The sequence below is a fragment of the Xiphophorus couchianus genome, chromosome 4 (assembly GCF_001444195.1).
Source record: "Xiphophorus couchianus chromosome 4, X_couchianus-1.0, whole genome shotgun sequence".
Taxonomy (NCBI): Eukaryota; Metazoa; Chordata; class Actinopteri; order Cyprinodontiformes; family Poeciliidae; genus Xiphophorus; species Xiphophorus couchianus.
In genome coordinates, this window is record NC_040231.1 from 20,485,072 (window position 1) to 20,497,851 (window position 12,780).

General features: G+C 41.6%; 1 protein-coding gene across 2 annotated transcripts in view; it reads right to left on the minus strand.

Annotated features, from left to right (window-relative positions):
• The window catches only part of ankrd11 (ankyrin repeat domain 11), a 118,372-nt gene that overhangs the window by 55,435 nt on the left and 50,157 nt on the right, over positions 1–12,780 (minus strand). The gene's annotated exons all lie outside the window — the stretch shown is intronic.

Consider the following 12,780-nt stretch of genomic DNA (forward strand, 5'->3'; position numbering starts at 1 on the left):
GGAGCTTGGCCTGCTTAATACCTTTTTTCAGTTCTGACCGGGCCCTGCTATAAGCCAACCTGTCTCCAGACCTGTAGGCAGCATCCCGGGCTTTCAGCAGGGCCCGTACTGTGCTGTCCAGCCATGGTTTCTGGTTTGGAAACACTTTTATGGTCTTAACAGGGAGGACAGCGTCGGTGCAGAACTGAACATAGGACAGAACGGACGATGAGTATTCCTCCAAGTCTGCGCCGTCCCTGAACACACTCCAGTCTGTATGCTCAAAGCAGTCCTGAAGTGCAGAGGAGGCCTCCTCAGTCCAGACCTGAACTATTCTGGTGGTCGGCTTAGTTCTGCAGGCCAGAGGCTTGTAGACAGGAATCAGCTCCACTGAGATGTGGTCAGACATGCCCAGATGTGGAGCTGCTACAGCCTTGTAGGCTCCGGGGATATTGCAGTAGACCTGGTCCAAAATGTTATTGTCTCTGGTGGGAAAGTTTATGGACTTGTGGAATTTGGGAAACACAGCCTTCAGTTCCACGTGATTAAAGTCCCCCGCCACAATCACGGCCGCCTCCGGGTTGGAGTTCATCTGCACGCTGATCAGGCAGTACAGCTCCTCTAATGCTAGCTTAGCATTAGCCCTCGGTGGTATGTAGACGGCCACGATCACAATGGACGAGAGTTCTCTCACCAACTTGAAGGGTCTGCATTTCACCGCCAGATATTCCAAGTCAGGAGAGCAGAATGTTCCGACAGAGTGTGTGGCTGTACACCAGGCATTGTGTACATACAATGCCAAACCTCCGCCTCTGCCCTTACCCGAAGCTGCAGTCCGATCCGCCCGGAACAGAGCGCGCCCCGTTATCTCCACCGCTGCGTCCGGGATGTTATCCTCCAGCCAGGTCTCTGTGACAACAGTCACACAGCTGTCCATCCGGCGAGAAGTAATCCGGAGTCGCATCTCGTCGATTTTGTTGACGAGGGACCTGGCATTGGCGAGGAAGAGGCTGGGGAGGGCCGGTTTATGAGGGCTAGCTTGTAGCCTAGCACGCCCGCCGGCTCTCTTACCCCTCTTTTGTTTGCGCTGCCTCCTCCGTCGCCTTGGCAGCATGGGGGGAATGATCATAGTCCCAGGTGTTCGTAGCAGCTCTGGAGGAATAAAGTCCAGCTTGGTGGGTGTGTGAAGTCCAAACTGTGTTCCTATGTCCCACAGTTCTAATCTGCTGTAAGTTGTAACGGCTTCCAGTAGTGTGTTGAGCGAAGACATCAATAAAAACAAGCTAAAAAAAACAAAAACATGGGAGCTCCGAGCCGCAGCGTCTACACGCGCCGCCATCTTGTCGCAGCGACAAGATGGCGCTGCGACATCTTGTCAGTCAATTGTGACCCAACAATCGGGAGGTTTTTGAATGCTCCCTTGAACAGGTTAGGATAGGTCTGTGGGCTATACAAAGATGTTCATTACATTTTTTGCACAAAATCATTCTTAGATAGATTTCAGTATGCTCAGATCTGCCTATTTGGAGCTTCTTTCAGATCGAGATGTTTTAGGGTCTTGCCTCTTCAAATCCAAACAAGCTGCTGCTGGCCAAGCCACCAACTCAACCGCTACACTTGCAGGTGAAAATGACTTCAACCAGTCATCTTTGAAAAGCAGAAGTAGAGCCTCCTGCACAACTAACAATAATCCAGCAAATGGCTTCTGGATGGTAAGTCAACAACAAAACACTTGTCTTTTCCAGGCGCCATTGTACAGCGCATACAGCGCTATATGTTGTACCAGCTGACCAAATGTGCGGGAGCGCCGTTTGGGTTGCTAGATGATGGGCTGGCCTCGGCTGGGGTTGCTAGATATAGGCACACTGTCAGTCAATTGTGACCCAACAATCGGGAGGTTTTTGAAACAGCTAGTTTTCAAGACACAAAAAAACATGGTGGTGTTTTTAAGAATTTGGGCTTTTTTTAAAAAGCACTTGAAACCAAAATGGAAATGCAAAAAATTGCAAACAGTGTACTTTGCATAACAGGGCCCATTTGAAATGCTAACAAAAATGGATACCAATGAAAACTAAAAACATCTGCCAAATGAAAAACAATAGGGGATATCAAAATGCAGGGATGGCAAAATTTATGGAGTTCAGGGATTACAGACAAGCTTGATGTGTTCATGATGAGAGTAGGTGTTCAGAAGATGGGCAAGGCGGGGTAGATGAGGTCAGGGAAGAGGAGGTAGATAGGGGAGGGGATCCAAAGAGGTTGGGAGACGCACTAAAAGGACTCGTGAATTATTGATGAGAGCCAGAAGGATGGCCCTTAGTCCTAATGTGCACACACACACACACACACAAACACACAGATGTTGCACACAAGCATTTCAAGAGAAAATGGATACTGTTACACATTACATCAGCTGTGCTCCTTCCATCATCTCTATCTTCCTGGCACCTCTTACAACTCCAGTCCCTTTGCCTGGCCTTCTCCGTCACACCAGTCCCACTACAGCCATTCTATTTCCCCTCACACACAATCTAAAATCTGTTTGATGTAAAAGCCTTATTAGCATCCTGCCATTAATTCAAGTACAGTTTGTGGCACAGAAACTCTTTCAGTCGCTCCTAAGAAGACTATACTTGCGCTCAGAGCTAAGATGCTCACTTTGGAATGTGCTAACCAAAAGATCCGAGTTCATGTAGAGGCTAGGAGCCATGCAGAGTCAACCCCACAACAAATCTGTGTGCACACCATGCACAACACACAATAGTGCTGGACAAGCTCATTCCCCACAAACACAAAGGGGGAGACTGAACCAATCTGAGAGTCACTCCTACTTCCAACTTAGTGGGTGTTTGAATAAAGAACATGTGTGTTACAGAGCATGCAGGAAATGTAATGTCTGAGACTTGGGAGTTACGAAAGGCATAAAGCTAAATCTGAAAAGTACCGTGGATGGAGAAACGTAAACATCTAACTACGGTTTAATTCAGGGCAGGATCTTTTTGGAAGAACAGCAGCAGATCTTTTTTAAAGCATATGGTCAGAATATTAATCCCGATCCCATAAGGTTCTTAGCAATCAGCTCAATGTTTCACGAGATCTCTGTCACATGCAGAGTTATAAACTACAGAGCTTTTCATATACTAGCACAAAAACAAGATAAATCTATTCAGCTGAAGTGTGTACTTTAAAACTGCAATGTCAATGTAGGTGAGTATCCCAGTGTTTTTGGGATGAAAACAGTGTTAATGCGATTCCATTCAGAAACTTATTTTTATTACATTTCAGAATGGAAACGTAATTATTGAGAAAATTACTATCACCTTTATATTCTCAGTTTAACTGATTAGTACTCTAATCCTAAAACCTCCATTGTATTTGTATATTTTTAAAAAAATCTGGTGTAAGAGATGGTCTATAACCCTTTGGAGATAATACTGCTGCACATGCCAGTATTCTGTGGTTAAAAATATATGCAAGTAGAGCAGAGCATGCTGAACTGAGAAGAGCAAAGCTGGATTGCATACAGAGCTGCCAGGCTCTCCTCTGGTGTTGTTGTTGTTGCCTGTAGAGCTTCGGTCTGCCCTTCCCCCACTCTCCTGTCTCTCTGCTTTCTTTCCCCTCCCCCTGACTGCGGCAGGCAGGCAGGCAGGGCAGATGGTATCCTAGCAAGCAGAATGACCCTGGTGTTCCTGCCCCTTGTTTTGATCCTGCAGCCCTGATTGTCCAACCCTAATCCAACACTAGTCAGAGCTGCTGGGCTGCTGCCAGGCCTCTATTAAGCACATAATGGCTTTTCATTTTAGCTGAGTTGCTAGCTAGCTCATCAGCCAACACATAGTGCCTCTGTGCTGTCACACAGCTCTTCTCAAACCATACTCTCTTCAGCTCACCGTGATGGTCTGTAATAGCCAGCTCCTAGCTTGCTTTCACAACTACATTTTTGGTGCTGCTGCAAAACATTCATTCACTGTTTTGCTGTATATGACTGCACTGCCTCTCTAATTTGCTTTTAACCTGTCTAGATAAGAATGTGCAAACACTATTGAAACTGTGGGAAATTGAGATTTGTAATGAGTGTTAGTTTATTAGAACAAAGTATGTATGACAGATAATGGAGTGTAGGTCTGGGAAAGTTGACCAAACTGCTTGTGGCATTCTGAATCATGCGACAAGTGAAAGCTTCCAACAAGTCAGAATAATATGTCTATGATAATGCAAAAACAATGAAAAAAACAAAACACAACCAACAGATTTACCTTTTTTTTTCTCAGCTAACCACTTCATTGCTATTATGCTACAATAGTTAACATGGAGAAGGAAATAGTTGCTAATATATATATGAACCTGCATGTCAAACACTGCAACAAAACCTGATGGTCTATTTATTAGCTTTGAAGCTAAAATCTCTTAAGGATATTCACATATAACCAAATTAAAAAGAACATACCATATAAAGTAAAACAGAACTAAGGCTTAGTGACATCTCAAACAGGATTTCTAGTCCCCAATACTGTTTTGGGTGATTTTAAAAGAATCAATGACCTATACTGACTCCTAGCTCGAAATGTCCTTAACATTAATTAAATCAATCACATCTATATGCCTGAACACTTGGTAGGTTTACAGTGCGATAGAATAACAATACATTTCATTAGTGTAACCACTCACCAATGTTGACCTAGATGAGACAGTCACTTCCATTTTTATTTTTCTTTACAGTGACATGTTTAGTCCAGTAGTGGACTATGTCTTAACAATGTGTCACTGAAAACTTAATTTTTTAAAATTTTGTTTTGAAATGCATATTTGACTCCAAAATACAGCAAGAATGTTGCCCATTTTTAAAAATATCTGCATCAGCCCCAAAAGTAAAACCAGACCAATATTAATAAACAATATTTATTTCCATCTTGTTGGAGCATGTTTGAATCAGGAGGTGGAAGGGGCATGGACAAGTAGCAATAACAGGATTGTTTTTCCAGTGTTGAATGGGTAGGATAATACATATCGGTCATCGGCTAAAATAGCAATATTTATTTTGGATACTGATACTGGCATAGAATTTTCATCTGTGCATCCCTAATCTGCAGCAGTAATCCAGCAAGAGAAAGGGTACACCCTGGACAGGTTAAAAACAGAACAAACAAAAACAGGCCTTGATGGGCAAAAGCTAGCCTGGACATTGCCTTCCAGTGCAATTCTGCTCAAAGAATATTCTCACTTACAGCACAATCTGGACACTGATTGTCTTCAGTCAATTTTTGACCAGGGCAATCAGCAAACAGAACAAGTAGCGAACTATGACATTGATTTTCTGCACAGTCTTAGAATTGTAGTTTGCTTGTAGTTTTAGAAATAGCAGCAGAGGAAGTGAACAAAGCTGTTCAGTTCGTGTTGGCCGCACTTCCAAATACTGAATTAACATTAACAGCTGCCTCGTTTGTATCGGCACTTCACTCTTTGCAATGGAGAATGGTTGTTGAAGGTGCAAGCAATTTACGGTATTCTTCATAGTGTCAAACTGGCGCATTATATACATCCTGGGACAACTTTAGCAACTGGATAATATATAAAACCTCAACACAACCACACCATCAGAAACCGACCTTTTCTCAGCAAACAAGAGCCCAGACCCTCTGTATTAAGCAAAGTGTAGTACAAGGGGCTAGATTTTACCAAGGTAGGTAAAAACTGCTTGGGAGATCTCCACAAAGATTGTAATTTATTCCACAATTAGTCCATCAGTAGGAACACATCCCAGTTTTGTTCACACTAACGGATGTCAACATTTCATTGTTGTCACATAAACAACCATACTTTTACACCCGCATTTTGTAAGGGTAGCAGCTATGATTCTTAGACCTTAAGTTTAGACGTTTTAAAATATGAAAACTTAAGTATTGGTTAATGGTTACAAAAGAAACTAAATCCTAAGGCAGAAGTTAGTTAACGAATAAAAAAAAAAAAAAAAAAAAATCAGCGTTGGTTGCTGAAAACACTTGTTCATTCTTGCTTCCTCTTCTCCTCACTCTCAATCTAAGAGAAAAGAATTCAAAGACTAAGAAAATTTTACTGTGTGTTGCCTGGAAACCAAGACAAGACAGACACTACTTTATGAACACATGAGGAAAATGTGCAAGAAAGAAAAGCACATCAAAAAAAAAAAGGGACAAACTTGATCACAGTGTTTCCCATTTTATTGAGATATTAAGAAGGATTAAACTATTAGTTCAAAATCAAAAAAATCAAGTCAAATTTTATTTGTATAGCACATTTCAGCAACAAGGCATTTCAAAGTGCTTTACATCATATCAAACACAGAAACACAATGCAACATAGAATCAACAATCAAAACACGACATTAAGTCAGGTTCCATCAATACATTAGTAGTTAATAGTTAAGATTAAATCCACAAATTTTGTTTAGTTAAAAAACCTTTTTAAATATGAAATTTTCCAGGATCCCGCTATTTGGCCTACAAGACTGTTGCTAGGTGAACGTTAACAGATAGAAATAGTGAAAGGAACAGAAAGGATGTATTGTAAGCAGACACTCTCTAGTTTAAAGATGGCTTTTAAGGATGGTTTGCTGTACACTTATCAAGTTTACTGATAAGTGTACAGAGTCCAGTACAATGGGGTCAATTTGAAGAGTTGTCTTTTACTTAGAAATATTCACAATTTTTACTGTGTTTTAAAATGTGAACATTTTAATTTCTGTGTAAATTGCTTTTGAAGTACCTGACATTTAGGTTTCTGGAAAAGGAGACAGCTTATCAGCATGAGCAGGGTGAGTCAATGCAGATGATACAAGACAGCTCCAACCAGGCAAGCCAGCCTTCTGTACTTAAGAATCCATCAGGCTTAAGGATCAATAGAAATAGGTCCCAGCTTTGTGGTGCAGCTGCCGCATTGCAATAAAAGCCATACTGGCCCTGACCCTGGAAAAGCTAAGACAGATAAAAATTCTGTGCTGGATAACCAATGCTGTTTTTACACATAATCACAGGAGACAACTGGGATCACAATATCATTAAGGGCAACAGTTCACATAACCTTTTTATAGTTTTTATAGACTGTATTGCAAATGTGGCAAGAGCTCAAGAATCATTGCCCTCATCTCCTTCCACTACTAATCAAGCCTCAAATGAAAATGTTAGTCAGATGTTACTTCCTGATATATGCATGCCCCTGAAGTGACCATCGTCCTTAGTACTGTGCTCTGCTATAATACCTACACAGCAAAAGACATGGAGTATGTGCTTACAAAATAACTGCAATCCCTTGAGTTGCTTCATACACTCGGTGTTTAACATATCCTCTTACTGCAGCTTTTACATGTCCACATTAAGCTGTTACTAGAAACGTGAAGATTGCATATTATAGCTGGGCAGAAAAGAAGCCTCCCAAATAAAAAGGATGCGGAGCGTAAGAGCCAAGAAGTTTCCGCAGTATGCCTCCACATTTTTTTTATTTGTCCTGCAAATTTTTAAAGGAATAATCATCAAGCTAAACACACTATGCATATTAACATGAAAACAGGCATAATTTTTCCACATTGCCTGCTTAATTCCAGCTAATCCAGATGTACCACACATGCCAGTTCACACGCCTATTAAAACATAAATCCTAACTCAGAAAACAAAGTGCAAAAACAAGACATGCTTTAAAAAAACAACTAATCCACAATATGCCGCTTAACACATTGATAAATAATGCATGTGATTATTTGGGATGTACAATATAATGTCACTAATATCAGTCTTGATCAATATTAGTCATTTTTAACATATCAGCTGGGCCAGACTTTGGAATAAGACTATAGACCAGGGCAACGATTTTCGAAGGGGCTCGAAAGATTATCATAATTTTTAAAAAATTTTTATGGATGCATGTTTTGTGAACATTACACTTCAAATAAAACTAATAGGGCCAAATTAGGAGAGTAATATTAATATTTTGGTATTTTTGTGAATATAAAAATATTCAAGTATTAGAAAATTATAAAGTTACAGTCAATTTCTTTGGGAACAACATTGAGTTATCAGCTGGAGGACGTATTAAACTTGCCAAGCATAAATTCATACCTGTTAATGTATATGCCTACCTATTAATGTACGGAAATTTGCATTAGTAAATTATTCCTTAGTGCAGAGGCACCAGAACTGGGTCCAACCCTGCAAATTGGTGTCGGCCTGATAAATAAAACTGGGTCCTTGTTAACAACAAATATTTATTTCCATCTTGTTGCCATTTGTTTCTGGAGGGGAGTGGAGGAGGTTGGCCATGTTAATGATAGTGATGCAGCACAGGATTGTGGGCAGTCTTACTGAGAGGCAGTGGTGAAATCAGTGGTGTGGACATTTTTATCAATGTGTGGAAAGGGTGATGAAATATATATAATACATACACTCCTGATCAAAATCTTAAGACCAGTCAAAAAATTGCAAGAATTTGCATTTTGCACTATTGGATCTTAAGAAGGTTCTAAGTAGAGCTTCACAACGTTAAAAGAAGAAATCAGTGCAAGAGACAAGAACATTTGAGCGGGGAATTAATTGAAAACTGCATTTATACTCAAAGATGATTTTTTCAGCTGATCAAAAGTTTAAGACCATAGCTCAAACAAACCCGAAAACCCCCCAAAACAGAAACAAAGTGTCAAAAAAAAGGACTCAGTAATGAGTAGCTCCACCATTCTTGTTGATGACTTCAAACAATCGTTTAGGCATGCTTGATGCCAGTGTTTCCAGGAGGCTAGTGGGAACGTTGCTCCAAGTGTTGAAGATGGCTTCACGAAGGGCATCCACTGTCTGGAACTGATGTCCATTTTTGTAAACTTCCCTTGCCATCCATCCCCAAATGTTCTCAATTGGGTTTAGATCCGGGGAACATGCAGGATGGTCCAAAAGAGTGATGTTATTCTCTTGGAAGAACTCCTTTATCAGGCGGGCATTGTGAACTGCAGCATTGTCCTGTTGAAAAACCCAATCATTACCACACAGACGAGGGCCCTCAGTCATGAGGGATGCCCGCTGCAACATCTCCACATAGCCAGCTGCTGTTTGACGCCCCTGCACAACCTGAAGCTCCATTGTTCCATTGAAGGAAAACGCACCCCAAATCATGATGGCGCCCCCACCACTGTGCCGTGTAGAAAACATCTCAGGTGGGATCTCCCTGTCATGCCAGTAACGTTGAAAGCCATCAGGACCATCAAGGTTACATTTTTTCTCATCAGAGAAGACAACTTTCTTCCACCTTTCAATGTCCCATGTTTGGTGCACCCTTGCAAAGTCCAAACGGGCAATTCTGTGGCGTTGAAGAAGACGTGGCCTTTGAAGACGTTTTTTGTTTCTGAAGCCCTTCTCTCGCAGATGCCGTCTGATGGTTATTGGGCTGCAGTCAGCACCAGTAATGGCCTTAATTTGGGTAGAGGATCGTCCCGTGTCTTGACGGACAGCCAATCGGATCCTGCGGCTTAGAGCTGGTGAAATTTTTTTGGGTCTACCACTTCACTTTTTTGTTCCATAACCCTCAGGTTCGTTTAAAAAATGCAAAATGACTGTCTTACTGCGTCCAACCTCAGCAGCGATGGCACGTTGTGAGAGGCCTTGCTTATGCAGCTCAACAATCCTACCACGTTCAAAGTCAGTGAGCTTTTTTGCTTTTGCCATCAGGAGGTCATGACAGTGTAAAGACTTCACAGAAAATGACATGGAATCCAGATGTTTGCACAGCTTTTGGCTTTTAAAGACTATGGTCTTAAACTTTTGATCAGCTGAAGAAATCACGTTTGAGTGTAAATGCAGTTTTCAGACAATTCCCTGCTCAAATGTTCTTGTCTCTTGCACTGATTTGTCCTTTTAACATTGTGAAGCTCTACTTAGAACCTTCTTAAGATTCAATGGTGCAAAATGCAAATTCTTACAATTTTTGGATTGGTCTTAAGATTTTGATCAGGAGTGTATATAATATTGGTAAATATCAATTGTCCACCATATCTGCAATATTTATATTGGGTATCGATGTCAGCCAAAATGTTCACATCTGTACATCCCTCGTGATTGTTGGCCAATTGATAGCAGTGACTGCAGCCTCTAAACCCTGCAGGTTTTTCTCCTGTTTGCCTCTCTTTGCTTCCATGGCCCGTGACATCATCCCGGCTCCAAAGACCCACTCTATATTTAGCTTCCCACACCCCTGCTGTGCCTCACTACTCTGTCAATGCCTCGGCCGCGCTCAATCTTCCTCCCTCTATGCCTCGAATGGCTCATCTCGCCCTGTTAGCTCAGGAGGTGGGCAGGCTAGGTTACTTTTTAAAAGGAAATGAGGGGAACAAGACTAGAAAGGGACTGAGGGGAGATGAAAAGGAAGATGCTCATTGAGAGACAGAGGGGCTGGTTCAGAGGAACAAGCAGGATGGTGTGAATAGCTGTGTTGTAAATCAGACTCCATAAAGTGTTTGGGTGAGAAAAGCCTACTTGTTGCCTCGTTACACTACACTGATGCGATCAGTGCCGGGAAACAAATGCTAAAAAATAATACTTATACATTTAAACAAAAAAAAAAACAACACTGGTAGAGCCTAGCAACAGTATATTGCTCCAATCCATGGCTGCTCAAGGATACATTGTAAAAGACAGTGTAGGAGAGATGATGGGGGAGGGGGCAGTGTGCTTGTGACTGGCATTTCAAACATCCTCCCTGCACAAAATAACATCCTGGGAAGATAATCTGTGAGCGTGTGACAATTTATTCAGGCTCATGTTTCTGCAGAGTGTGAAAGCCGCTGAGCTGCAGAGAGGAAGTGCAGGAGACCAACGAGAGCGTGCCGGCTTCTTCAGCCAAGAGACGGAGACAACAAAGAAAGGAAAGGACACGCCACTCCATCTAAATTGCTCCTCGGCATTCAGCACCTTACTTAATAGCTTCAGCACTTTGTCATTTATTGCTTTACACTTTTGTTGTGTGTTATTCACGTCAGAGCCCACTCTTTAGCATACCCATCCCCCCCTTTGCTGCTGCTGCTCAGCCAAACAGGCTTTCATCACAGACAGCAAGGATTCAGAATTTGTTTCTATATTTGTACTTCAGTTGAAAATGTATTAATAAATTTCTCAATTGTGGTTGACGATTAATCACTCCTATTTTTTTAGATTAAAATTCCATTATTTTTCAATACAATGATATGATTTTACTTTGTAGACTAAATTGTTTTGTTTTTTTTGCTCAATAATCAAGTAATATCAAATTCATCAACAGTCATGACCAAATGGAATTATGACTGATTTCCAAGCGAGCCCTGCTCTTGAAGTTACTCGAAGGGATTTTAGTGAGCTGCGTTGTCACAACCAGCTAGGTCTGAACGAGTTCTGCTGCACAGAAAACACAGACATTCACACTGACATGGCAGGAAAGCAGCTGGTCAGCAACTCAACAGCTGTCAGCTATCCTTTCTAGCTACCAGGATGATTAATTTATACAACTGCTGGGGGTGTTAAAGACCATGCCAACAGCAGCAAGGCCTGCTGGTAAGAGAAGTCTGTTTCAGAATAATAACAGAGGCTGTTTTAAGTGTTAGTAAGTGTGGAGCAGCTCAAAGGATTTGCTTGTGCAACTACTCAGCACAGTTGCAAAGCATACTCGGTTAAAAAACTCCTCCTTGCTCGACTCTGCTCCCCTCAACACTGTAGCAATCAAAAACATCTTTCTAACCCAATCTAAACCCAGAGCTAGATGCAAGCTTGTGGCAAAGCATTCAACAGAAAAGTTCAAGTCAAGAAGCACAGTTGCACATTCATCTAAACACACATCTTTCCCTCCTCAGTAATGTGGTAGTGATTGAAGTGGGAACAAGGGGCTATACTAACAGGTGGGCACACATGCTGCTGGGGAGCTTCATCAGATTATCCCACCAGCACTCAGGGAAGGGTACCCTTCATATGCTGTGTGCGCGTGTGAGCATGTGTGTAAAACATCTCTGTACAGGACAGGTGAAGAGCAGATCCATCTCATCTCATTCCTGATGACATACACATCCGGCTCCATCAGAACATGCTACCCAATGCTCCACCATCCTCCCACTCACTCACAAACATGCGTCTTCTGCCATCTTTGTGTGCACTGTTGTTGACGTAATACATTCCCAAGCTCCTCATGCTAACCTTTACCACCACAACTAGAAGTCAAACTCTTTTGCCAACACAGAACAACTATGTTCTTCAACAAAAAGCACAACTATGATTCGGAAACGACGGAAGAAAAATCTCCCAGCAAATATATAGGTACAAATACAAAGAATAATAAAAAAAAAAATCATCATATGCCTTATCCTTCTCTGTCTGACGCTTGACTCTGAACAAGGTAGTTGCTATCCACTGTATGTTTCCAAGCAACAAGAACTGCTCCAGTGATTTGTCTCCTCTCAAATTGCATATTTTAAATGTGGAAGCTCGTTTCACCAATTTCCTCACACATCTGTTAGTGAACATTTATCTGCACTGACAATAAGATTCATCTGCATTTTGTCAAACATGCCACAGGTTTTAACGGAAATGACTGAATCACAGTCATCGTAGCAATTTTAAAGAATACAATATTACAATTTTAAAGGCCGGTAAGGTGCTGCATTTGGTTAGCTATAATATTCCAGGTGCCGTGCATTAAAATGCTTGCCAATAGCATGTCTGGCCAGCTGGATGGACTAATGCTGCCCTTAATGCCAACATCGGATAAAGATTTTAGTATCCACAATGCTAAAGTGCAAGGGTGTAGGAAGGGCTTAGGAAGATCATAATG